Raw genomic sequence first — 27,636 nt, 5'->3', positions numbered from 1 at the left:
CACCAGTGAAGTCCCAACAGTATATATTTTTAAAGCTGCCATGATTCTAATGTGCACACAGAGTTGAAAGCAACTGCTGTAGATGCTCATAGAGGATCCATGAAGGGGTCAGTGGCAAGCCTAGAGCTTTAAAATATAGTAAACAAGTCTGGCTGGCGATCTGGATGTAAGGCTGAAGCCATGTGTGTGCATATGATCGCCTGGCAAAAGGGTGCAGAGTCAGAGAGCGGGGGATGGAACCTCAGGAAAGCACACCACCAAGGAGAGAAGTGGAAGAAGAAGAGACAACGAAAGACTGAATTGGAGGAACTTGAGATGCAGGAGAAAACTCTGAAGACATGAGCTCCCGGCAGCCAAGGGAGAAGAGAATGTCTTGGTGGACAGAGAGGTCAATGGCGTCATTGCTGCCACGGGGATGATTTAAGATTAGGACTAAAAAGCCTTCATTGGACTTGACATCTGCAGTGGCCTTAGCAAAAAAAGAAACCTGCTGAGGCCAGGGCGTGGAGAAGTATACCAAGGCAAACCCAAAGAGGCAAGGGAACTCTTTTCCCCAAGCCAAGGATGCAGTTGTGACTGGGACAGACCTTGGACAGATCTCCTCCCCTGAGAATGTAAGCATCTCTTTCCCAGTCCACTGAAAGCATAAAGAGAATCTGGCTGTTAACCTTGATGCCCACGTCGAAATGGATTCCACCTCACGGGTACCAACATGTACTCCAGCACCCAGGGCGCTCTACGCCAGAGGGAAGCCAAACCAAAAACTCGGAGCAGAACATGAAACCTGTTTAAAACATGCTCACTTCTCCTCAGAAACAGCATCTAACTTGGGGTGAAACAGTCCACTGCAGCCAGGTGGCAAACTAAGCAAAACCAGCCATGACTCCAGGCCACAAGAATCAGAGTGGAAGCTGCCAAGCCATGGAGGCCTGACTCTGCTGCCTGACAGGAAGCCGGTGGAGCAAGACAGCCTCTACCCCTCCCTCAAAATGGTTGACCACTATAAAGCAGCTCAGAGAGCCGACAAGGAGAGAAAACCCACAAAAACACCAAAAAAGAAACAGAAGAATCCCTCTGTGAACAGCCGATGCTGTCAAGTACAACCAACAGCCTGGACTCAGTGAGGAGACTGGAACCTTACCTTCTCTGGCCTTGGGCAGGCATGGCGGCCCGCGGGCTTGTCTCTCCACCTCTGCTGCCCGCTCTTGTCTTCAGGCCTCCTCTCCTCCAGGTGCTGCCCACGCCTCCTCTCCCAGTCGGGCCCTGTCAAGGTCCACAGGCCCTGCCGGGCTAGCTAGGACCCAGCAGGCTGCCAGGCTGGGCCGGCAGCAACGGAGTTGTGGGAAGAATCTGGACAGTCTCCACCAGGCTGTCTCCTCTTCGGTTGCCACTTGGCTTCTATGGAAAAGACGGGGCCGAATCAGAATAGCAGTGCCCCGTGGAGTCGGGTGACTGGATGGGACCGGAGGGGATGTTCTCTTTCTTGATCAGGGTGCAGGTTGCCAGTTAGGGTTATAAACGTTCATTGAACTTTATGATTGTGTACTTTTCTGTTTATACATTGTACTTCAAGAGAATGTTGCCGTGGTTGTGCGTGTGTGTGTGCGCGCATGCGCGCAACGGTGGGTTTTTTTGTTTTGTTTTATTTTGGGGTTTTTTTTGCGGCTCGCGGGCCTCTCACTGTTGTGGCCTCTCCCGTTGCGGAGCACAGACTCCGGACGCGCAGGCTTAGCAGCCATGGCTCACAGGCCCAGCCGCTCCACAGCATGTGGGATTCTCACGGACCGGGGCACGAACCCGTGTTCCCTGCAGCGGCAGGCGGACCCTCAACCACTGCGCCACCAGGGAAGCCCGCGCGCCCGTGTTTTAAGGCGATGATGAGCATGCCCAGTGGCCCCGTGGCGCCAGGCCCCAAAATACCACCCCGCCGTTTCTCTCCAGGCAATGGCCTGCAATTTTCCTCTTGCCCTGAAGCCACCGCCGTGCAATTTGCAACTCACTAATTTCCTGGCTAAGCCTTAATGCTGTCTGGTCACTGCTCCACCCTCCCTGAAAGCAGCGCTCTGATGTCAGTACTGCCCAGCAGTTTGGGGCTTAGGGGCTGCATCTGATTGGCCACCTGTGACCTGGACGATCCTATTTAGAAATGCAGCTTTAAGGAATCATACAAAGGGGTAGATGCTCTGGTAACACAAAATAACTCTATTGCAGCTTCCTCAAAACCCGCGGTATGGAGGCAGCTGAGGTGGATTTGGAGTTGTTCTGAGCAAGCAAAATATTACATTTCGCTTAGGTTTGAGGGGGTGCCATTTGGCAGGACCGAGTGATTGACGCTCTTACTCTCCAATTTTCTGCTCGCTGAAGCATTAAAGCAGCAAGCCTGAAGTCAGGAGAGAGCCAACAGCCTGGCACAGAGCACTTAATTCCAATCTGCAAATAAAAAGCTTTTATTAGACCTTTCCTCCTCATTTTGCATCAGATCTCAAACTGTCTCTCCCAGGGGCTTGCCAAAGAGCAACTGTAGCAGATTGTGAAGTCCTTTTGCAGGTGACAGTTAAAACGTTTAGGTTCTTCTTTTCCATAATGAAGGGTTAGGAAAACTATAGAGAAGTGGTGAGTAAACGCCTGACTCCTTACTTATGCTTCCTGATTCTTAAGGCAGGGTGGGTTAGTGGAAGAATTCACTTGGGTTAGATGGCAGAAGCGCTTAGTTCTGGTACAGATTAGGGAGGTGACCTCAGATAATTTATTTAGGCTCTTTGAGTTAAACCCTACCTAAGAGTTAAAACCCTCCCTATTGGGCTTCTCTGATGGCACAGTGGTTGAGAGTCCGCCTGCCGATGCAGGGGACATGGGTTCATGCCCCGGTCCGGGAAGATCCCACATGCTGTGGAGAGGCTGGGCCCGTGAGCCATGGCCGCTGAGCCTGTGCGTCCGGAGCCTGTGCTCCGCAACGGGAGAGGCCCGCGTCCTGCCAAAAAAAAAACAAAAACAAAAAAAAACCCTCCCTACCTAAGAGCTACAAGTGTATTTTCACTGTTATGTGCTTGTACACCCATATATTCAGCAGTGTCCACATACCCCGTGGATCTCTTGCCCCTCAGTCCATGGAGCTGACACCTATGGCAAGGGTGCCCTACCTAGATCAGTCCCCGCTAATCCCTGGTCCAGGAAGCTGCCCACTGGCAAGGCCCCCTGCTGGGACTAGCTCCATAATTTGTGGGACCCAGGGCAAAATGTAAATGCAGGGGACCCTTGTTAAAAAATTGTTAAAAACTTCAAAATGGTGACAGCAGAGCATTAAACCAAGTGACGGACCCTTCCAAGGTTGCACATCCACGAAGCCAGCCCTGCCCTCCGCTCTGCCTGTCTGTGCTGCTGAGAAAGGGCATGCATCAGGGCAAAAGACTGCCCGAATGTGCTTCTAGACGGCTCTACCAAGGGCACTGGCTAAATGTCGCTGCCATGAGCTCACATTCCCACCCGTTCTACCTCTTGGGGCTGACAAGGATGGAAAAATAGGAGACGATGGCAGAGAGGGTGCACTAAAGATGGCTTTTGCTCATAGCATCAGCCAATGTCTACAAGGACTGTCAGAGATCATGTCACCCAGCCTCTCACTTTTTTGTTTTTAATAATTAGAGGCTGCAGGGTGGGGTGGGGTGGGGGGACATGGGCAATAATATTTTGGGCATCTGCCCTTTCTCTCTGTCCTCCTGGGCCTGGATTCTTAGTTCCTCATCAGGCACTGCTTGGCTTGGACCACATTTAGCTAGGGAGACGGAGCCACCCATGGATTGATCATTCACCTTGAATAAGTGTTTGTATTTCTTCTGGACCTCCTCAGGGCTCAACTTGGAGAGGATGACAGCCCCTTGCTTTCCAGATGAGGAAACTGAGGCCCAGAGAGGCATCCTGATTCTACCAAGTCTACTGAACTAGTTAAAGCCAAAGCTGAGGCTAAACCTCAGGCTTGAATGTGAGCCCAGGCACTTCAGAATTGCACCTACATGAATAAGTCTTCTGGGAGTGCAGCCCATTTATAATGAAGGACACATTTGCAGACTGCTCTTAAATTCTGAGACTAGCTTCCATTTTTCCTCTTCAAGTTGAAGGTAAGGAAGGAGGACCCAGGATGTGAAACTCTAGTCTTCTAAGCATGTCTTCATCACGCCCAGACTCCTCTTCGTGGGCCCTTGTCACCATGGCAGCAGCATCTTCCCTCCCCAACATTCAGAACCCTTAGGCCCTCCAAGCTCCCCTTCTCCACCTTCGTCCAGTTTGAGGGGTTGAGACTTCTGGTGTGAACAGGTTTCAGTCAGAGAATGGGGTGACTTCCCAGTTGCGGGAGACCTTGGAGATTCTAGAGGGTAGTCCTGAGAATGGGATGACAAGAGGAAAGTAGGCAGGTAAGGACAACCTCTTCTTTGGACCCAGGAGACATACTCTGAGGATCTCAGAACACCAGATGGAGAAGGGATGGCAGAGGCGGGGCCCAGCCACTTCACTCTGATGTCCAGCCCAGAACTGGCAGGTGACTTGTTGGGGTCACAAGACTAAAATCAGTGGCTCCTGACTTCCATCCCATCTCTTTCCACTTTGCCTTCTGTTGATGGTCTATCCACTCTTTTATTTTAAATGTTTTATCTTGGGGCTTTTTACCCCTGCGATGTATCTTTATTAAACAGATGGGCCCAGATGCCCCTGCCCCCAAGAGTGAGCTGCTGCCTGAGCTGCCAGGGCCCTGATGACCACTAAAACTTTCTAGGACCTGGACTCCTTCCTGGAGCAGGGTCCTCATTCTCTGCTCTAGCTGAGCCAGGACAATTCCCCTTTCTCACCTCCCCTATTCTTAACCCACCCCTTGCTCTCCTCTCATGGACTCAACCCTCCCAGATCCATCATCCCTGTTTTTTTGGCAGGTTTGAGGTTGGTTCCATCGGTAATGATTTCCCATGTCATAAGTTCCCCGTACCCGACACCCTCGTGCCTCCAGCATGATTTCTCCTCCAGCTGCAGTTTTGTGTGAAGGCTGCCCGCCTCTGGAATGCACTCTCTCGGGGTACCAGAAGTGTCAGCGTGCAGAGCAAGCCAAGCAGGGTGGGAGTCTGCGCCTGGAGCTGGCCTCAGCCGGGACAATGGGACTTTTATTTCTGGCCTGGCTCGGCTGGCAGTCTCTCTCCCGCTCTCTTTCTCGGTTGGGCTTTGGTTTAAAGTTACTCTTTCAGGATTAGGTTGGTGTTTTCTTTCCCATGCCACCGGGGAAGTTTCTGTTTCCGAAGTGGACCATACACAGACAGGTCAGTTAGTCACTGGCCTTCGCAGGGCCACAAGCATCGGTGTTCAAAGGCTTCTGTAAATCACCCTGGCAAACAGGGGCCAACCAAACTCGCTTCTTGCCATGTGGAAAGGCGCATCACAGTGCAGCTAATCTTTAAATAGTTGTTTTCTATTGGGTATATGTTATTATAACCAAGCACTTCTATCTCCACCTCCCGCCCCCAAATTTTCACAGAAAATCCTGGAAGAACTGCTGGGGGGTGAGGGACATCTGTTCAAGTGGCCTGGGCTTTTACTCCTCATTTTTATGCCTTCAGTCACCACCAAGTCTGGCCATCAAGGACACCCAGCTCTCCTTCTCTCTGAAACTCAGTGACAAAACAAATAAAACAATACAAAGGGTTTTCTTATTCCCCTTAACCCAGATGAGATGGGCCAACTTTTTTTTTTTTTTTTAAAGAAATACTAAAAACCTCAGGGGTTGGGAGGCAGGAACACAGAATCTCTGCAAAATCAGGGAAGCTCTTTAGGAAGCCCCAAGGCCCTTATCCTAAGATTTTTACACTCTTGTCCCTGTGGGGCTGGCGTAACCCTCCTCCAGCCATCCCCGTGGCTATGTGGCTGGCCCCCTATTATTCTCTGCTTGGGGAAGTTGTGCCCCCATGAACACATCCCAACCCAGATTATGGGCCCTCAGCCTCCACACAGGGGGTCTTACAGAGACTTGCCCCCTTGCAAGCCTGTAGCCTGTTGTTGATTTAACCACACAATAACCACACACATAGCTACACCCGTACCAGAAGGGTAAGCACATTAGGAGCAAGGGGTGGTCTCTCTCAGCATACCATTATCTTATCCGGGACTTTATCTTTTTTTCTTTCTTCTTCTTCTTAGTACAAAAGTAATACCTACTTATAAGAAAGGGCACAAAGTAAATAAAACAAAACAAAATACATCTCTCTCATCTCTCTTCCCAATTCCTACTCCCTGGGAGTAACCAAAACTAACAGTTTGGTGTGCTTCCTCTCAGATCACAGACACTTTCCATGATCCAAATAAATACTCCTGGGCCAAGTTTTTGTTGTTGATGCTGTTTGCAGCTCTTGTTTTAAGACCAACTTTACTGAGATAAATTCACGTACAATAAAATGCTCCCATTTTAAGTGTACATTTTGATGAGTTTTGATAAATGTATACACCATTATAACCATCACCACAGTCATGATACAGAACATTTCTATCACCCAAAAAGTTCCTTTGTGCTCCTTTGCTGGCAATTTCCCACCTCAGCCCCAGGAAACCACCGATCTGCCCTCTGTCATTACGGATTAGTTCTGCTTTTTCTAGAATTTCGTATAAATTGAATCATGCAGCATGTACTCTTTTGTATATATTTTTTTCCCCTCAGTATAACATGTCTGAGATCCGTTCATGTTGCTGTATACAGTAGTTTGTTCTTTTCTATTGCTGAGTAGGATTCCATCATATGGATGTACCGCAATTTGCTTATCCACTCACCTAGCGCTGGATATTTGAGTTCTTTCCAGTTTGGGGCTGTTATAAATAGCTCCAAAAGCTGTTATGTTATTTTGAAACATGAAGAGAGAGAGAGAGAGGGAGAGAGAGTGCAAACCCAAATGTAGTTCAGGCCTATATATTTCAGAACTTAGCAACTGACATACTTGCAAGGCAAATACCTCTATGTGAGTAGAAAGCACAGGTAGGCCATTTTGGTCGTGATCACAATGATGATCGTTGTTAGCGTGAAATGGTTACGTGACACTTCACATTTGTGGACTCTGTTTTAGAAGTGCTCTCTGGCTGTGACTTGACACTGTTTGATAATTCTATAAATGTCGGGCTCTTGATATGTTCTTCCTCAATTTCTGAAAGATTTAGGAACATTTATACATCAAGGCTAAAGTATCACTGTTTCACAATACTTCAGTATAACTGAATCCCTTTTCTAAGAGAACCGACTTTCCCAACACTTTATGCTATGGTCTGAAGTTATACTATGGTTCCCCGCACCTTGCTTTTGTCTGTCACAGGCAACTCAGGCTTTTCATCGTTAGGTTTTGTAAAGACACTTGCAAACACATCTCTTTTCTTGATTTCGTGCGTGTAACTCTTTAAGTAACTTAGAAGTAAGAGCCCTAAGGACTCCCTTATTGAGAGGAGCACTCACTTAATAGCAGCTCTCGTGGGCCCCTGCTGCATTCCTCCTGCAGCAGGGTACTGGAGAGGGCTTTCCTCCCCCCAAAACCCCATTGCTTTAAACCAAAACTAATATTAAAAAAGTCCATCAGCAAAGTCTGTTTTCTAATGGTTGCTTTAATCACAGTAAGGGAGATTTATTTCTTATTACTCTCAACACTGGCCTTGACCAGCTAGAAATAAGAGGAAATATTCACTCCATAAGGAGAAAACACGAATGATTATAATGTATCAAAACTCTTTGTCAGGGACTTCTCTGGTGGCGCAGTGGTTAAGAATCTGCCTGCCAATGCAGGGGACACAGGTTCAAGCCCTGGTCTGGGAAGATCCCACATGCCGCGGAGCACCTAAGCCTGTGTGCCACAACTACTGAGCCTGCGTTCTGAAGTCCGCGAGCCACAACTGCTGAAGCCCGTGAGCCACAACTACTGAAGCCCGTGCGCCTAGATCCCGTGTTCTGCAACAAGAGAAGCCACTGCAACGAGAAGCCCGTGCACTGCAACGAAGAGTAGCCCCCCCTCACCGCAACTAGAGAAAGCCCGCTCACAGCAACAAAGACCCAATACAGCCAAAAATAAATAAATAAGTTTAAAAAAAACCACTCTTTTTCTCCCCTCCCTCCTTGTTATAAGTAAAAAGAGAAAAATAAAGCAAAAAGCTGTGCAAAGACCAGGACACGGCGATTCTTAAGACAGTGACAAGGGACACAGAGACTAGGGAACTGGCTGCCTCAGTGGTTTTTCTGTGAGTTGCCTGATCAAAGCCACGTCGCTCATGGCATTTAATAGAGGTACCCAGACAACGTTCTGTTCCTCCTGCAGCCAAAGAATCTCTACCCTCTGACCCTTTTCACTGTTTGTGTAGACCTGGCCTCCTTGGATGACTCTTGTGCCACCCAGGCTGGCCCCCAGGACATGAAGGAGCTGAGTGACTTCCTGAGAATGGGTCCCCAACCTCACCTCCTCCTCCACATTCTGCAAGGAGGGGCAAGGCTGGCTCAACTGGTACTTAGAAGACATGAGGGATTCTATTAAGAGTTTTGCCTGTGAAACATTGACCTGTGTGCCTGCTCACACAGATCATTTAATTCCTGTTGTGGATCAAGTTTTAGGGAGTTTAATAAGAACTATTCCCACAGACCCCTCAAAGATAGGTCTGCTATACGTACATCCATTAATTAAAAAGAACCCATTAAAAAGAACCATGAGAAAAATAGAAAGTAGAGAGCACCAAAACGTGGTTTGACTTACTTTGCTGATTTCATGAGGTAATTTGGATGATGGAAGACATGCCACCCAAAAAGCAAAATCATCTAGTGAAGTGGTGGAATAAACCTATACATTCAAGCCATGATGTCCATACTTCTAGACAGGAATGCAATTTTCCCCCCTTTCGAATTATTCATTTCCTTTTTAATAGGTCACGTCTCATTTACCTTGATTTAGCATCAGACCAAGTACAGTTATGTATTTGGTGAGGGGGAGGGAGGAAAAAGAACAAGAGAGAACTTCATGTGAAATATGGTGACCCTGTCCTTAAAATGCAGTCCATGTGGGTCAGAAATTGTACTACATCTTTGATTCTTTTTATATTGCAGGAAGAGTACAGGGCTTCCTTATGTTTATATACTTGAAAGAATAATGAGAAGTATGCTTGAAAATAATGTTTGATGAATAACGCTTTTGCATGTGTCACTGTGAGGAAGTATCATAATGTACATTTCACCACAAGGCCAAGGAGAATATTTTAAAAGAAAACTCCAGTGTAACGTGAAAAATAGACCGATCCTTACATCTGTCTCCAGGACGAATAAATCACTAAACAAATATTTTAATGGCCTTAAAATACAATCAAAAAGAGCAATTCCCTAAGGTGGTTAGCTTGAGTCCTCATTAGAAGGTTTATTTTCTTTGAGTGTATAGATTGTTATATATCTAAAATTGCAATTATGATAAATTTATAGGAAAAACATCACATGACCACATCATGTTAAATGGGCATGCTACATGATAAGGAAGAGAAATAAAGCATTGAGGTGAAGAACAGGCTATAATAACCAACCTTGACAAAAGAAATACCATAGTCTGAGGTTCTAATTCTGACAGAAACTTTAGGTGACTTAAAAAAAATCCACCTAGAACCCTGACTTCTTTCCACGATACTACCCTTTGTGCCACAGTTCCTGTTGTACTTACAAACCTATAAAGTAAGAATACCATGCAATAAGTTCCTGTTGAATAAATGAATATTGAACCTAATGTAGTTCTCAATATTCTACTAACTTTTTATAGCATTCTTTTTTTTCTTACCACTGGCCTGGTGGTTCAAATCATTTAATGAAAAGTTAGAAAATTATCATGACCTTCAGAACTGATGAACCTTCCTAGACTTTGGTTTCTCTTTGAATAAAAAATTAAAATTCTTTCCCACAGAATGACTAATAGTAGAGTGCTTTGAACATTGTAAGTGAGGTCTTTAAGGAATTCTTATTTTTTTATTTTATTTTTTTTTTGCGGTGCACGGGCCTCTCACTGTTGTGGCCTCTCCCGCTGTGGAGCACAGGCTCCGGACGCGCAGGCTCAGCGGCCATGGCTCACGGGCCCAGCCGCTCCGCGGCACGTGGGATCCTCCGGGACTGGGGCATGAACCTGCGTCTCCTGCATCGGCAGGCGGACACTCAACCATTGCGCCAGCAGGGAAGCCCAAAGAATTCTTATTTTTTTAACCAAAAAAAAAAAAAAAAGGTGATACAAACTTGCTCTACCAGGTTGGACAATGCAGAAAGGCAGAAATTACAAAAAATGTGATAGTCTTCTTACCTAAAGTCAGTTTCCGTCTTCAGAGATAAACAGCATAAACAGTGCCAGGTGTAATCTTTCAGTGATTTTTCTATAGAGAAAAATATATAGAGGTGTTTTCTTTTTAATTTTAAGCCAAAAAAAGGGTATCATACTATACATACTGCTTTTCAGTTTGCTTTTTTCTTAGTGGGATTTCTTTAAGTTCATGTGACAGAACACAGTCCAGGCCAGCCTTCAAAGAAGAGGATCTCTTTCATTCATTAACCCATCCAACAAACAGTTACTGAGTCTTCACCATGCCTGGCACTGAGTTGGGTGTGGGAAATACATCAGGGAAGGGCTACTCAGCATGTCACTGTGAATGCTTGTCACTGACCTCTGGAACCTTTGGGAACACACATTTTAGTTCCTGGCTACAGCATCTGATGGCAAAACTTCCTTGGGGACACAATACACTAAATTCTAAAATTTAATTAAACCAAATATATTTGCTAATAGGGCTTTATTACATACATTTTTCTATAATTTCATGGAAGGCAAAAGATATTTTTATCTTTGAGTTTAGACTAGAATATATTTTGTCTTTCTGTTGTTTCCTTTGAGGATCGTTGACATGTAATACAGTGTAGCTGTAGTTCTTTAATGTCTAGCGAGGGGGTTAGGAATCCTCCTCGTACCACCAAGTTATGCCTAAGTCAGACCACCAGCCACAAGAAAAAACATTCCTCGGCAGGAAGCAAGCCTGTTCTCACACACTGCAGAGAAACTGCTGCCTGGCTTAGATGGTATTCTGGAATGGGAATATTCAAGCATTATGTTTTAGAGAAAAAAGATAAATGCCTCCAGGATTTTCTTGTTTCGTGTGTTTTCATGACAAGAGGGGAAAAGCACACTTGCGCGTGTGTGCACACACATGCACACGCTTAAATCCTTGATTGTGTAGAGTCTAAACTCCCGGAACCCTGGGGTCAGCATTAGTTAATCACTGCTGAGGCCCCAGTAGCTTCCTCTGAGGAGTAAAAGCAAACCCTGGCATAAGGAAGATATCTGGGAGGCTGTTTCTTAATGTCATCTCCCTCCTGCATGCCTGACCGGTTATGAGAAGAAGCTGAGCCTCAGTCCCTCCCCGGAGGCTGCAAGCCGAGCCAACCTGTCCTCCAGGTCTCTTGTGGGCACCCAGCTGCCCGGCACGGAGGACTGATCGAGGCTCGGCTCTGGCTAGCTTGCTGGCTTTGTCAGGGAGGCATTTACAGCTGCCCGCTGACCTTGCTTGGCCCACTGTAGACTGTGTGGGCATTTATGCAGTCCCATGTGGGAACACCTCTGCCCGATTCTCAACCTTGGGCAAGAACTTTTTGAGCCCTGGCAGCTGAAATGAACTGGCAGCCTGGAGGACAAAGAGGCGTTTGCTGGGGACTGAAAGTGAACCTCTCCAAGGCAAACCAAGGCCATTTCTCAGCACTGGTGGGGCTGGGCTGAGGGTGGGAGAGCAGCCTGTGGGGAGACGGAGGGGCTCCGTGCTGGGAAGAGGCAGCGCAGCCTGGGCCCCGTGTCTCCCTGCCCGTCCTTGTTGAGTTTGCCAAACTGCAAGGTTGACAGTCTCTGAGCTATTTCTATAGCTATAGCTAGTCACACGGACAATTACACACGTCAAGGTGACCATAGTGTGACTATTGTACTGTCCACTCACTCCCCAGCAGAGAGGGAGTGGCTTGTTCAGTGCTTGATGTAACAGGAGCTGAGCTCCTGGCCCTGGTTCCTTCTAACTGTAACTGTAAGCAAAGGGTCTTTTAATTACAGATGTTATGGAGACAACACAAATGGGCTGACACCAGCCTTATGATGAGAACAGAACTATATATGGTTAACTATATATTGTTAACTATATATGATTAAGCAAATTGTGAAAACCATAGAGAAGTTTTCTACTATCTGCTACTAATTCTCTCCTCTCTTCAGAAAAGGAACTGGTGAAAAACCACAGCCAGGGTGGTAGCCAGCTTTCAAGATGGCCTCCAATAATCCTTACCTCCTGGTCTTCTCACTCTTGTATCTTTCCCTTCCACACTGTAACAGTGTGAGTCTCTATGACCAATAGAACATGGCAGAAGTAACTGTATATCACTTTCACAATTAGGTTATAATAGGGACAGTGGCTTCCATTTTAATCTCTCTCTCTGATCATTTGTTCTGGGGAAGGCTGTCCTCATGCTGTGAGGACACTCTGTGGAGACGCCCACGTGTGAGGAGCTGAGGCCCCCAGCCAACAACCATGTGAATGAGCCACCTTGGGAGCAGCTCCTCCAGCCCCAGTCAGTGTCTTGACTGCAACTACAGGAGAAACCCCAAAGCACCAGCTAAACTGCCCTCGAGTTTCTGACCCACAGAAACTGAGATAACAACCATTTGTTGTTTTAAGCCATGAAGTTTTGAGGGCAATTTGTCACACGGAAATAGATAACCAGTATAACCAGGAATGGAAACCACCCCTGACTTATTCCTCCTCTGGATATCCTGGCTCAATTAACCTTCTTCTCAGACCTCGCTGCTCTTGCCTTAGGATGGTCTGCATTGAGGTGGGAGCACCTCTGCACCAGGAATCTCACAACCATCCCTAGCTTCAGTCCATGGACTTGCATAATGTCTACTCTAAGAAGGGATAAAATGAAAATGACTAAGAAAGATTTGAAAAAAATAACTATTTTAACTCGTCACCAAAGAAGGCTAAATTAATGCAAATATGAGACTACATTTTTTACTTATCAAAATAGTAAGGTTTTTAAAAAATACTCATACTTAATGGTGAAAAGGTGGTTCAATCTTTGTGAAATGTATTAAGAATATTCAAAAATTTACATACACTTTAATGCTGAGGTGATTACACTTCTAGGAATAGATGCTATGAAAGCAAATAGAAATGCAGATAGAAATTAATAGCTAAAGATGGTCACTGCAGCATGTACAGTAGAAAATCATTGGACACAACCTTTGTCCTATAATAGAGGATTTTTTTGTTTGTTTTTTTAGATTATGGTACATCCATTTCATCGGAAGTAGTGTTGCTATTTATAGATTATCAAGGTTTTTTTTATTATGTGGGCACATATTTAAGTAGAAGTTCAGGATACAAGATTATAAATGTAATATAGTTTCAACTCTAGAAATATAAACATAGATGAAACAAAGACTGGAGGGAAATGTGCTGAAATATTAGTATCACTTATCGTTTGAATAATCCTCCCAGGCAAGGACATGGAATAAATATTTTTTCTTTATACTTTTTAGAATTTTTACATTAATAGGTATATTTTAATATGCCTATTTTTTTATTGAAGTGTAGCTGATTTACAATGTTATACTAGTTTCAGGTATACAACATAGTCATTCAATATTTTTATAGATTATACCCCATTTAAAGTTATTACAAAATATTGGATGTATTCCCTGTGCTGTACATTACATCCTTAGGTCTTATTTATTTTAGATCTAGTAGTTTGTACCTTTTAATCTTCTTCCCCTATCTCGCTCCTCCCTCCACCCTTCTCCTCACCGGTAACTGCTAGTTTGTTCTCTATATCTGTGAGTCTGTTTCTGTTTCATTGGTTTGTTTTATTGATAGATATTAGTTTTATAATCAGAAAAAAGTTTTTAAATTGCAAATGTATGGAAAATATAGTTTCTTAAAGTCTCTAGTATTTGTCATTATCCATAAACCTTTATCCATAAACCACAATATACATTTTGGGTGATTTGTGAATGATTCACATCAAAAGCCTAAGCCAACTTAAGCTTCACCCTTCTTTTCAGGTAGGGGACTAACAGGTATTCTCTAATAAGACTGTGGATTGGGCAGCAAGTGTGTGAAGAGCCCAGAAGGATGCCTGGAGGGAGATGTATCCATTGCAGCATCCTGACAACAAAGTGCCCAGGGTGAGGGGCTCTGAAGGAAGCCCTGTGAACTCAGGATTCTCTTTTCTTTACCTAGGGATGGAAGTGGGAAGATAGAATGCAATTACAAAAAGTTGGTCACTGACTCCAAGACTCAAATTACTGACAGCTTAAAGTAATCAACACTATGGAAGCCATAATTATCCCAATACTGTAAGGTTTTGGGTTTAAAAAAAAAAGTTCTTCCAAGCTGTGTCTTTCTGTCTGGATCTCTCTGGTTACATAACTAGAAAAGGGCCCGCTCAGGAATGAATCACAGATGGCTCTGCTCAGTGTTTGCTTTGAAGTCAGTCCAACTTGATTTATCTGGTCCGTGGTTTGAGGCTGGGATGCAAGGACCCAACGACACACCAGTGTTCAGGCCCCAACTTAGGGGCAGAGTAACTGTTTCCTGGGCACAGTGCATGAGGAAAGGATTTGCCCTCCTGGGGTGTTGATTCTGATCCTGGCTACGTGATGGGGAGGGGTGGAGCCTGGGGGCTGGCTGAGGCCTCTTCTTGTCCTGCTCTGTGAAGGCTGTGGCTCTAAGCATGAACTGGGCTTGGCCTGGCTGATCTCTTCCAACCAGGGAAGCATCAGACCACTGTTAGCTGAGTGAGGTCAAATGAGGCCCCGGGCCTCAGCCTCCACTGTGGGTCTCGGTAGTTATAGCTTGTTGCTCTGTTCACTTTCTCTCAGGTAGTTAATTATATCATGTCTCCCTCCAGTTTTCTGAAAGGGATAATTGACTCAGGAAGCAGGAGTGTCAAATACTTGTGGAGGGCGGTGCCCTTGAGAGTCGTAGAACCAGAGACAGCCAGCACCAGGAAGGCACTAGAAGTCATCTAGGTCAGGGGCACAGGCCCGATGCCTACAGGGACAGAGGTTACCTGCAGGCGGGCACTTGGGAGGCATAACACAGCAGAGAGCAGAAGGGCCGTGGACTGGAGAAGGCACACCCTTCCTAATGGCATGCGAAGTAAAAACCTTAATAATCATTTGTAGGCCAAAGAAAACATAATCGCAGGTTGGATTTGGCCCAAAGGTCAGCCATCTGACTTGATGTTCTTGGGTGGTCGCACCCTTCAGTGTACACATAACAAACAGGTCCAGGGAAACGACCCATTCAGGGACCAGCTGGGCCTAGAACCCAGCCAGGGGCCTTCTGGTCCGCTGAGAAACTACCTTGATGGCAGCCTCCCTACTCCCCCATAGGGGCCATGATGACAGTTTGACAGCAAAAATCACCCCATCAACCACACACCACCCCCTTGTTCCAGGAAGTGGCCAGCCTCAAAGTATCTTCCACCCCAAACAAGAGACAATCTTCTTTTGAAATGTCCCCAAACTGCTCCCTGGCCACTTGGCAGCTGATGAAGGACTTCCACACGTACCCAGAGATCAATTAGAAAGTCTCCGGCTCCCAAACTCCCAGCTCAACAGAACATTTACCAGAGACTCTAAATATTTCCTCTTTTTACTCTATGAAGCTACTTTCAACCTTCCTAACACCTTTCAACCCCTGCTGAAACTAAAGTGACCTGCAGAAGGGTTCCCTGGCTGCAAGTTTGTGAATTCACAGCCTGTGTCCTTTTTGTCCTGGACTTAGTTTTGCGTGGGACACTACCCTATGTGAGAGGACTGAGGCTCTCGGGGATTTTGTCTTGTGCCTGTCTGCTCCTGGCAGAGTAGATATAATCAGTCCCCCATCACCAGCAAACTTTAACATCTTTGCAAAGCGGTTCACATTCCTAGGATGCCAGCTGGCAATTTCTGCTCCCTCTGCCCTGGAGCCACAGAAGAGGCGCCTGGGCCCGCAGGATCCTGGGAACCGGCCCATCAGTCCCCTGGGGCCTTGCGCAGCGGCTCCTGTGTGGAGGGGTGTTCTGGAGCCCTGCCTGCCCACTCTGCCTAGGCTCCCCACCCCAGGCAGGGTCCTACCTCCTCCCAGAGTCCTCGACAGGGACCTGTGCTCCGGCGAGCCACGTAACCTCTCTGCACTGCTGTTTTTTCTCAACTGTGGGAACAACATCCAGTCAAAAGCCACTTACTATTTCCTCTGTGGCTCAAGCTGAGCAAAAGCCTTAGTGATCAAGACTCCTCCCTCCTTCCTTTGTGAGACTCTGAGGAAGGCAATTTTACAACAGCTACAATAGCATTCATCAAGCACTTCCTATTCCCCAGATGCGTAGCTAAGCGCCTTATATTCTTCCTCTCACTTAATTCTCATGAAAATTTGATGAGGTAAGCATTGTTACCCGCTTCGTGCAGGTGATAACACCGAAGAAGTTCAGAGAGGTTTGATAAGTGGCCCAGGGTCACACAGGGGCAGAATTCAGGTTTGAACCCAGGTTTAAGCTGGACTCCTGACCACCTTCTTATACGGCATGTCTTTCTATCACTGGGAGCCTCAGCCTCTCCCCAGCTCCCATCCCACATCACAGACCCAGTCCCCCTGTTACTGTCATCTCCTAAACCCACACTGGCCTGGTATGAGCTTGAGGGTGAGGGTGGAGAGAAAGCAGAACCAGTTTAAGTCCTTCACAGGTCCCAAGGCATACTAACTTTTACTGGTACCACTCCCATGATATCAACTAGATCAACATACTTCAGCAGCCTATTTTAAATATAAATGCAATTGAAAACCGTTTGAAAGGCATTTTATAACTGGGTTGTAATTTCAGTTTTTAATTTCACCTGGCCATTTTATAAGAAATTATCTTGAAATCAATTTAATGTTTCATTCTGAAACATTTTGTAGACCCTTGAAAAGCCGTAGGCACAGGGCTTATGTAGTGCTTAAATGCTTTTTATAAATCATGGGATGAGCAAGAGAGCCCCTCCATACAGTTCCATATCCTCACCAATGAGTAAACCTTTGATTCAACTTCCAGAAGCATTATTTTGCCTCCTGAGGTGGGCAGCATTAAATCCTTTCTGTTAGTGCCTTCTGGGAATTTCTGACCCCAAGTCTGCTGTTTTGGTGTCCTTTTAAAATGTCCAACTTGTGGGCACCATGGGAGGTGAATGTATGGAAACAGAAGAATGGTTTATGCTGTGCATCACAAATTCTCAGCTCCTGAAGCCAATGGGTGTCCTTCTCCCTGAGTGAGGTTCAAGGACTGGCAATGATGCACTTTAGAGACATTGGCACTAGCATCTCTGAGATGGTATATTAGTCAGCTAGGGCTGCCATAGCAAAATACCACAGACTGGGTAGATTAAACAACAGAAATGTATTTTCTCCCAGTTCTGGAGGCTAGAAGTCCAAGATCAAGGTGCCAGCAGGGTTGGTTTCCTCTGAGGGCCATGAGGGAATGATCTGTTCCAGGCCTCTCTCCTTGGCTTACAAATGGCCACCCTCTTGCTGCCTCTTCATAAGGTTGTCCCTCTGTTCCTGCATGTCCCTGGTGTCTCCCTGTTTGTCTTAATCTGCTCTTCTTATAAGGGTATCATATGGGATGAGGGCTCACCCTCATGGCTTCATTTTAACTTAGTCACTTTCTTAAAGGCCCTCTTACCAAATACAGTCGCATTCTGAAGTACTGGAAGTTAGGACCTCAACATGTGAATTCGGAGGTGAGGCACAATTCAGCCCATAATAGATGGGTTTTCTTTTAAAACATCCTGATGCTCAGAAGCACTCCCTCCATCTTTGCCTAGAGCTCAGGAGAGGGCTCTGCGACGCTCGAAAGAGCTGGAACAAGGTGGGGGCGCTTCTGCTCTAAGGGTGCTTGTTAAGCACTGTCCAAACAAATGCTTTATTAGTAGTAACTCAACATCCTGTGATGTAATTATTACCCCCAGTCTGCACATCAGAAAACAAAGAGGTTATGCCATTTGCCCAAGGTTAGTCAGCTAATAAGTGACATAGCTGAGACATAAATTGAAACAGTTATGCTCTTAGCCACTACAATATGCTGGTGTGTAAAATCCCTTTATACATGGGGAGAGGGGAATAGCTTTTCATTTCCAAAAGACTTGGTTTGTTTACTCATTGTGTGTGTGTGTGTGTGTGTGTGTGTGTGTGTCTGTGCCTGTGTCTCTGTGCGTATATGTGTGTATGTAATGGAGGGAGGTGATAAACAACTTCTTTGAGTTTTGTTTTGTGCAGGGTGGTTCAAAGAATCTGCCTGGAAGATCACCCATAGCTAGGCCTCAGAGTTCAAAGATGAAGGCCCAGGGAGGGAATTTGGCTGGTGGCCTAACAGTAGGGAGGGAACAGGGGCTGTGAGCTTGAGGTTAAGAGAAGAGACCCCCACCCCAATCCCAGGGTAGTCTCCCAAGATTTGGAAGGGGTCTGTATAAATAGCATTCCAGGAGGGACAGAGGCCTGAGCCCACCCACACACAGGAACACCGAGGTGGCAGAATCAGGATGTCCAGTGCCTCAGGAGGTGGACACTGACTTCTGTGACTCAGGACTCTCCATGATGGTCCCTGAGGCCACGTCTGGCATGGAGGGAAGAAGACACTAGGGGAGCCAGCATCCTTCAAACAGACAGTGGTGACTGACAGAAGAGGACAGACCCTGTTGCCCCACAGGCCCAAGGGTTCTTACATAGGTAAGATACAGAACCCCAACATCTGGCCCCAGGATTCTCAACATCTGGAAGAGTCGGTATGTGTACCCGATTTATTTTGCTTTAGAAAAATAAATTTCTCATAATTTGTGTCATGGAGCAATTCATATTGTACATTTATTCTGGTTCCTTTCCAATTTTTCCTGTCTTGTTCAAGCGATGGGATCCCAAACTGGGTATGAGTGTACAGAAAGGGGCTTCAAATTCACACCAACCAACCCAACTGTTTCCCAGTCCCCTCACGAGAAGTAGTTTATATACAAGTGTCACGTGTGTGTTTAGCTGCCTCATCTGCATGTGGTCCATTTTTCCAACCCAGGCATTAGGGTCCTCCCAAGTAGGAATCAGATCTTTCCTTGTTCTCTCAGCCCCATCTTGTAATGGTCAGCACAGAGCCCAACACTTGGAGAATGCTCATAGATGGGAAGGGAATGTGCTTAAGACTTTTTGTGTGTGTGTGCTTAAGATTTGAATGACAGATCTGCCCCTACAATGAGTGTTAATACCAGCCAACTGGGATTTAAGCAGGGATCTTACACTGGAACCATCATAATCAGAAACAGTCTGGCACCTCTCAGCAGATGCTGGACAGACGTGCCCTGGAAGTTGCTGGCAGCTTCCTACCTATCCTTGACTTGCCAGCCCCTCACCTGGCTCAGTGAAGAGAGAACTGCTTTAGAGTCCAAGAGACTTGGGTTTTGAATTATTTAACCTTGGATGAATTCCTTGGGCAAATTACTTAGCCTCTCTTAACCTCGTTTCCTGGTTTTTAAAATGGGAAAAGGAGCAATTACATTAAGGAATTTCTAAGAGGATTAAATGATGTAACTTATGCAAAGCTCCTAGCACAGAGAAAAGGCTCAGTCATTACTGACAGCCTTACCTTACCCACCCCTGGTCTCTCTCCATCATTCCTCAGGGGTAAGACCAGCATCCAGAACCATTCCTGAGCAGAGGCAAGTAAGTACTAGAAGGTATTACTTGAAGAAAGAAAACAGCCTGGAGACTCTGATCCAGGCTGACAGGCAGACTCATGAAACTCACACCAAAAAAAAAAAAAAAAAAAAAAAAACAGCACAAAGACTTAGGACAAGGGATGCAGCCCATTTGAGGACTATAATTCATGTCCCCTTGGACATGCTAGTGAGAGCCCTGGACCCTGCTTACCTCCACCTGAGAGCCATCTAGTTGAAAAAGCAGCTAAACATTGCAGGCTGCCAAGGGGGCAGCATGGCAGGATGGTTAAGAGCACTGACCTGAGCTTAAATCCTCACTCTGACACTTACTACTTGTGACCTTGGATTTGTTACATAACCTATCTGAGCTTGTTTTATCACCTGTACAAGAGGTTGGATGAAGCACTTATCAAGGTGCACTTATTTAGTGCCCCGTCAGCGCTCGGAGGCATTAGGGCATCATAAGGTGGTGGTTAAAACTTGGACTTGGGAGCCTGACTCTGCCACTTACTAACTTTCTATCCATGTTCAAGTAACCAGCCTCTCAATGCCTCAGTTTCTTCATTTGCAAAATGGGGACAGTAATTTTACCCAGTATCCTTAGTTTGGGTGCCTCCAGAAGCTCTGAGACAGGGATTTGAGAGTAAGGAGTTTATTTGGAAGGTGCTCCTGGGACACCCTGGTGTGGGTAGAGAAGTGAAACAGGGAAGGGGAGGCAGCTGATAAGGGGTTACCTGTGAGCAACTGGGACTCCTTTGCATGAGGGACTCCAGGAGAGTGTGCACAATGTACCCCAGATACTCCCAGCTGAGGGTTAAGGAAGCTGGGGTATTATCACCAAGTCCCCCCTCTGTCATTCTGAGGGCTGTTTCTGAGGGTCTTAACTCTCAGCACCCCAGTGTCTTGCACGTGGGGTGAGTGTGCTCCGGCAGCCAGGAAAAAATAAAAGGTTATTTCGGCAGAGAATTTCAGGTGCTTGCAGTAACAGTCTGTGGCATAGAGGAGAGTGAGAGTAGACATGGACAGACAGCCAACAGCAACTGCTACACTGCCTCGCAGGGCTGTGATCATAATTGAATAACATAAATACGTAAAATTCTTAGAACAGTGCCTGGCGTGGGGCAATCGCCCTCCCAGATGACACGCACACTAAACAGGTCCAAATAATCTTTCACTTAAAAACATTTCAAAGTACTTGTGAATGTTCTTAATAATTTCTTATTTAATGGAAGGGAAGAATTAGGGAAAAGTAATTCAGCTCAATAAATATTTATGAACAGCTCACCTGTGGCTGGGAGGTATTGTGTTCCCATAAAAATCAACAGAAATAAAGAACTCATATACCTGAGACAAGGTTCTACACCTACCACCTCTTCCTAAGCATATCCTCTTGCTTGTTATCCTTTAAAAATATTCTTTCTTTATTCCTGACGTCTCCCTTACTTCAGTTCGCAATTTGCAGGTGGGGTTGCTGGTAATCTTTGAAAATTTATGGATAGTAGATGAATCGCCAAAATCATGGAGACAGGCGAGTCTCACTTTTCAATTCTATACACTAATATAAACCAATGAAGATTTCAAAGAAAAAAAATGGTCACCAAGAGCTCTCAGCAAACCTACTCAACAGCAAAAAGATTCACACCATCCTCCCATATTACTAACCTAGTCCTTCCACCCTTAAATATGGAAGACTCGTCAAGAATCAACGGACATTTGGGGAAAATCAACACCACAAAAGAGGACCCAAAAAGAACAAACAGAATTATCTACAACAGAAGGAACATATATAATACAAGACATAAAGGAGAACCTTTATAACTGCATAGTCACATGCTTTGAGAAACTTGAGAAGTTATTGTGACCATAAAACAAGAACAGGTTGCTATGAAAAAGAAGCATACAGAGAACAGCAACAGGAGTTCTTGAGTATTAAAAAATACTTAGGTGTAGATCTGACAAAGCAGTACAGAACTTGTATGCTAAAATGCAAAGTGATCCATGAACCATGAATCTAAGGAGACTTGGGCATCACCATGCTGTGGTAGAAAGAGCTTAGTTAGACCTGGCTTTGGAACTTGGTGTGTCACTAGGTATGAGATATTGGTAAATTAATCTCAAATATCTATCACTGAAATATTTTCATCATGGCTGTTTTAAAATCATTATCAGATAATTCTAACATCTCTGTCATATCAGTGTTAGAGTCTATTGTTTGTCTTTCTTCATTCAGTTTGAGATCTTCTTAGCTCTTGTATAAGTGATTTTCAATAGAAACCTAGACATTTTCCTATTATATTATGAGACTGAGCCTTATTTAAACCTTCTGGTCTGGTCCCCCCCAGGTTTCTTTTTGAACACCACTCCAGCGGTTGAAGTAGGTGGGGTACATCACCTTGTTACTTACAGGTAGAGGTAGAATCCAGATTGCCCAGTTGGTATCCAAGGTAGGGGGCTCCTCTTTGCTGCTCTGTTGGAGTAGTAGTTCTGGTCCCTATGCTGTCTCCACTGACACTGAGGTAGGGGTGGCCTTGTCACCACTCGCAATTTTGAAATTGCCAGGCCTGACTCTCCACCGGGCCTCCTCTGACAGCACCTCAGTGGGGTAGAGGAGGGATACCTCATCACTGTTGGGCGAGAGAAAAAATCTAGGCCCCCCATGTGGGCTCCACTAAAATTCCAGGGGTGGCAGTGGGCCTCACTACCAACTGGCGGGGATAAAAGTCCTGGCTCCCTATTTGGTCTTCACTAACTCCATCATGGTAGCGGGGTGCAGTGCCTCATTACAGCCTTGTGAGGGTGCAGGTCTAGGCCTTTGCTGGCACGGGTAGGGTAAGGCCATAGTTTTTCCTGTAGTATGTGGCTGGAATAGAGTGGTTCTTATTTAAGTTTTCTGCTTTGCTGGGCTGCACTCTTCCTAGTGCTCTGGCTAAAAAGGGCAGGCTTCTGTTGGGGCTTTTTATGTCTGCAGTCACTGGCATTTCTTGGGTCAGCTTCTGCAGCTCCAAGTGTAGGATATACGAGGCAACAAGAAAACCCAGGGAACTCACCCCCGCATCGTTCCTTGGGGCCTCGTGTCCCTGGCTGGTCCGCCTTCTTCTTTCCGTCTTTCAGAGTCTTCCTACGCTTGTTTCATATATAATGTCAGGGTTTTAGTTGTATTTAGTAGCATGAATAGGGGAAATACGCCAACCCATCTTTCCTGAGGTCAAAGTCTCTCATTCTTCATTTTAAAGTAACTAGTATTACTAAGAATTTCATTGCAAGACTTGGAAAATCCTACTGCTAAGAAATAGTCATGATTTTACAGGAATCCATAAAAGCCGATGTTTGGGGGCCAAAACAAACTTTTCTAATAGAGAGACTTTATATAAGTTTTCACTCAATATTATTGCTTTGCTTGGGGGACCCCTTTTGACCTGTGATAGACATGACATGTCATAAAAAGAATATTAAAAGTGCCAGGCTGTCACTGTGCTTTAAGTGATGTGATAAGTAAAAGAGATTTAATATATTCAGGAGCAAGCACTTTGAGGTTTTAGGAGGATTCTATGCCCAGTCACTTTGAGTCAGCAGGTAGGTTATTCTAAAGTCAGGTGCTACGTATGAGTGATCTGCTTAGTATCCCCAATCAATTACATCATTTATTTGTGTGCATGTCAGGAATATACACAGCAAGTCTCAAAATGTGGGGAAAAATGTTCCCTGGGTCACCTCCACATGGGACTGCTTACATTTGGTTCAGGTTAGAAATGAACGGGTTGACTGTAACTTACCGAGCCTCCAAGATATGGTCTAAGTTCCAGAAAGGGACAGTGATGATCTGGAGTGTCAGGTCACATTCTGGAATTCCAGAAAAAAAATATTTCAGTAAGGATCCTATTTTTAAGTTGCAGAATAAAATCATCACTTTTGGAAAGGCCCCCTTCCCTATCTTAAAAAAAAAAAGTCTCTCAGAGACTGCTGGGCTGAAACTCAGACTTGGGTGACGAAGACAAAGAAATTATGCTGAAGCAGTCAATATTTTGCTGGTGTTGAAATATTTACCTGCTATTGTTTCAGTCCAAGAGCCCCGCATACTTGAGCAATAGGTGAGTCTTGGGATGGGGGAGAGGTCAGGACAATGAAAAAGGAACCCAAAGTGTTCTCAGCCAGAGCTGAAAGCAACTCTCCTTGATACCCATCAATTTTCTTTCCCAAACAGTCCTGACAGAGCCTTTTAGTATCAATTAGATGTTCCCAGAGAGTGTCTATAAGCCTTTAGACATCATTGTTCTCTTATGTCAATATGTATATTACCAGCAAATATCTCACTATTCAGAAAGAAAAAAAAAGGTAGATGCTGTTCAACTTCAGAGTAGCTGACTCTAATTTTAGTTCATAAAGCTCTATTTTCCAAATCTTATGGAATGTTACATCTTGGCAATGCATGAAACATAAGCATCTGGATTCTAAATTCCCGAAGACATTTGAACAATGACATATACAGTGGATTTAAAGATATACACGCTAGGCAGGTAGTCTTGCTAGCAAGAGCCTTTCCTTCAAGATCTAACAGTTAGCTCCCTGGCTGGGACCCAGCACGCAGACCAAGGGAGAACACTTGACATTCCCAGAGGAAAAGTGCAGCTCCGCCAGCAGCTCTCCTATCCCTGCCCAATAGGTCCCTAGTAATGGCACAGGTCTGCAGGTAGAGGTAACATTTGCAAAGCTTGACTTTTTTTCTTTTTTTTTTTTTTGCTTTAACTTCTTCAGAGGGAGGCCATTGTTATTCATATCTCTGAAAAGAATATAAAAACACTGTAGTACTTAACATACTCTCTACTCTCAAGGAGTCAAATTGCCATTGCAAATGATGATATAAGCTAGGAGCATCCAGAAAGACTTAGAGGAAGGGAACAGTCCATCAGCAGACACAATAGCAGGTGCTGTTTTCATAGTGAAGTGCTAGGAACTGTAGAAAGAGACAAAAATGAACCAAATGGTAGTCTGTGCACAGTGCACCAGACTCTCCAAGCCACTACACCCATGGTGACTGAAGAGTCCCTCCATAGCCTAAAGCATGCACACAGCTTACCAAGGGACACAGGGTGGATTGTTGGGAAAGCACATCTCTAGAGCCAGGAAGAATCACAACGGAATCCCAGTTCCATTGCTTACTAGCTAGGTGCCCTAGTACTGATTGCTTAACCTTTCAGAATCTCGATTTTCTTACCTATGAGTATTCATTAATTCATTTAGTACATATTCAATGCTTATTATGTGGCAAATATTGCACTAGGTCCTAAGCAATACAGCAATGAATAAAACCTCTTGTTTGTTCTGATTTAAATGAAATATATATGTAAAGCATAGAGTACAGAAACTGGCAGAGACATGGGAGATGCTCAATAACTATTATAAATTCCTTCCTCCTTTTTATCCTTTGAGGGGTGAAGAAGTTTAATCCAAAACAACCACTTGTCCATTAAAAGATAAATTACATTATGTCTACCTCCAACACAAAGAACAATTCACGGACTCCAATTAGGGAAATTTGGCGTCTTAAGTGTTAGGACCTTGTACTAGGGCTTGAGAGGAAGGGGTGGAGGAAATTCTAAAAGCTTCCTATCAACCATTTGCCCCGACCATTCCCCCCCCCAGTTCTGAATCAACTCTTAGCTAACTGTTGTGATATAGGGGATAGAGTTCACAAAGTGGAAGATGTGCTAGGTCACTTGCCTGAGCCATTAACTAGCCATGTGACAGAAGGTAAGTCATCTAAGCCAATAATAACAGCAGCCATCACCTACTGAAGTTCTTAAAAGTGCTCACTAGACTAAAAATTCCTTGAAATAAAGACTTACTTATTCTGGGCTTCCCTGGTGGCGCAGTGGTTGAGAGTCCGCCTGCCGATGCAGGGGACGTGGGTTTGTGCCCCGGTCTGGGAGGATCCCACATGCCGCGGAGTGGCTGGGCCTGTGAGCCATGGCCGCTGAGCCTGCGTGTCCGGAGCCTGTGCTCCGCAACGGGAGAGGCCACAACAGTGAGAGGCCCGCCTACCGCAAAAAAAAAAAAGACTTACTTATTTGAATCCCTCCTTCAGTGGCTATTAAAAGGCAAAAAGTTGGCACTCAAGCAACATTTGTTGAATGTAAAATTGAGATCATTCTGCCTTGCCCATGTTGTAGGTTTCTAATGAAGATCAAATGAGGCCATTTTTTATAAAAACTCTTTGAGGTTGTAAAATATTATGCAGATGTAAGGAGTTAATATATGCCTGTCTCAGGTCTGGAAAGGAAGTAGGAAAAAGAGAGAAATGGGAAGGATGAAAGAGAGTTGAGGGCAGGGCGGGCAGTTGGATTTGAGAGCGATCAAAGCTACTCTGAGGTGGAGGAAAGATTTCAATTGCTGTAAGAATTTGGGGGCCATTTCCCACATAGCCTGACAGTCTTTCAGTGACTGTTCCTTAAGACCTACTCCAAGATATTCTACCCTATGACCAGACTCAGGGTATTGGGGAAAGGAATTATGACAGTCATATAATATGATGGATACCACAGGCCTTTCTAAGGTCACGCTTCAGAGAGACTGTTAGTGATATGGGGAGATACTTAAGAATAAATTAAATAATTGTTTTAAAAAAGCAATGAGGATCTTAATTTTGTAAATAAATAAATAAAAAGCATATAGAAGCAAGGACAAAAGCAATCTCCAAGAGGAGATATACCAATAAGTTAACAGTAATACTTTATTATAGGTACTTATAATAATTAAGTAATCTTTGTTGTCTTGTTTATACTTGTATATATTCTATATAATCTTCAATGAATAATTATTACTTTTATAATTGGAAGTATATCTGTATGTATAAACAGATACTCTCTTCTTCACTGGTTCTTGCATCCCTTCTGGGAACTGATTCAGATCCAAATCAGCTATTCCAAAAACCAAATCACCAGGAACTGAATCAGATGTTCCATCCAAGTCCCAACTGGCAAAAATGAGACCTGTAATTCAGCTTTTTGATTTTGCTAGCTGTAAGGCTAGATTGGGCTCTTTTCTCCTTTTATCTCCGAAGTTGGCTGCTTGGGTTCCAGTCACAGCTCTAATAGCTGTGTGCCCTCAGACATGTCACTGGCCCTCTCTGGGCCTCCCTCCTCCCCTGTAAAGTGAGGGAGCTGGACTCTGACGATCTAGGACCACCTGGGCAATTTTTATACCATTCACCACCTGCCCTTGCCTCTTTTCCTCTGAGTATATTTGTTCCATTTTACACCCTCTGACAATTCTCCCCAAGGAGAAGAAATGAAGCACAAATGAGCCTTTCTGAGTTTTTGTTGACACTTTTTTTTTTTTTTTTTTTTGGCTGCATTGGGTCTTCGTTGCTGTGTACAGCCTTTCTCTAGTTGCAGTGAGCAGGGGCTAGTCTTTGTTGTGGTGCGCAGGCTTCTCCTTGCAGTGGCTTTTCTTGTGGAGCACGGGCTCTAGGCTCACAGGCTTCAGTAGTTGTGGTGCACTGGCTTAGTTACTCTGTGGCATGTGGGATCTTCCCGGACCAGGGCTCGAACCCGTGTCCCCTGCATTGGCAGGCGGATTCTCATCCACTGCGCCACTGGGGAAACCCTGAAGCCCCTTGGTTGACACGTCTAAGTGCAAGTTGGAAGACCTTGTTGGCTGGAGCGAAGGGTCTGCTTGTTGGTGAAGTCAGTGGGCACGAGCTGGCGCTGTTCTCTCTCCCTCCTCATAATCAGAGCCCTGGCTACTGAACTCTGGGCTGGCATCAGAACAGCAACCAACATTTTGTTGACATGGACATAATTTTTCATCAGGGGAAAGCAGGAATGAATTCAAAAGGCTTCTTTCTTTCAAGCAATTTTGAGAATCTGCTTTTGGG

The sequence above is a fragment of the Mesoplodon mirus genome, assembly GCF_964341445.2.
Source record: "Mesoplodon mirus genome assembly, chromosome: 5".
NCBI classification, from domain to species: Eukaryota; Metazoa; Chordata; class Mammalia; order Artiodactyla; family Ziphiidae; genus Mesoplodon; species Mesoplodon mirus.
This window is presented reverse-complemented; position numbering follows the sequence as displayed.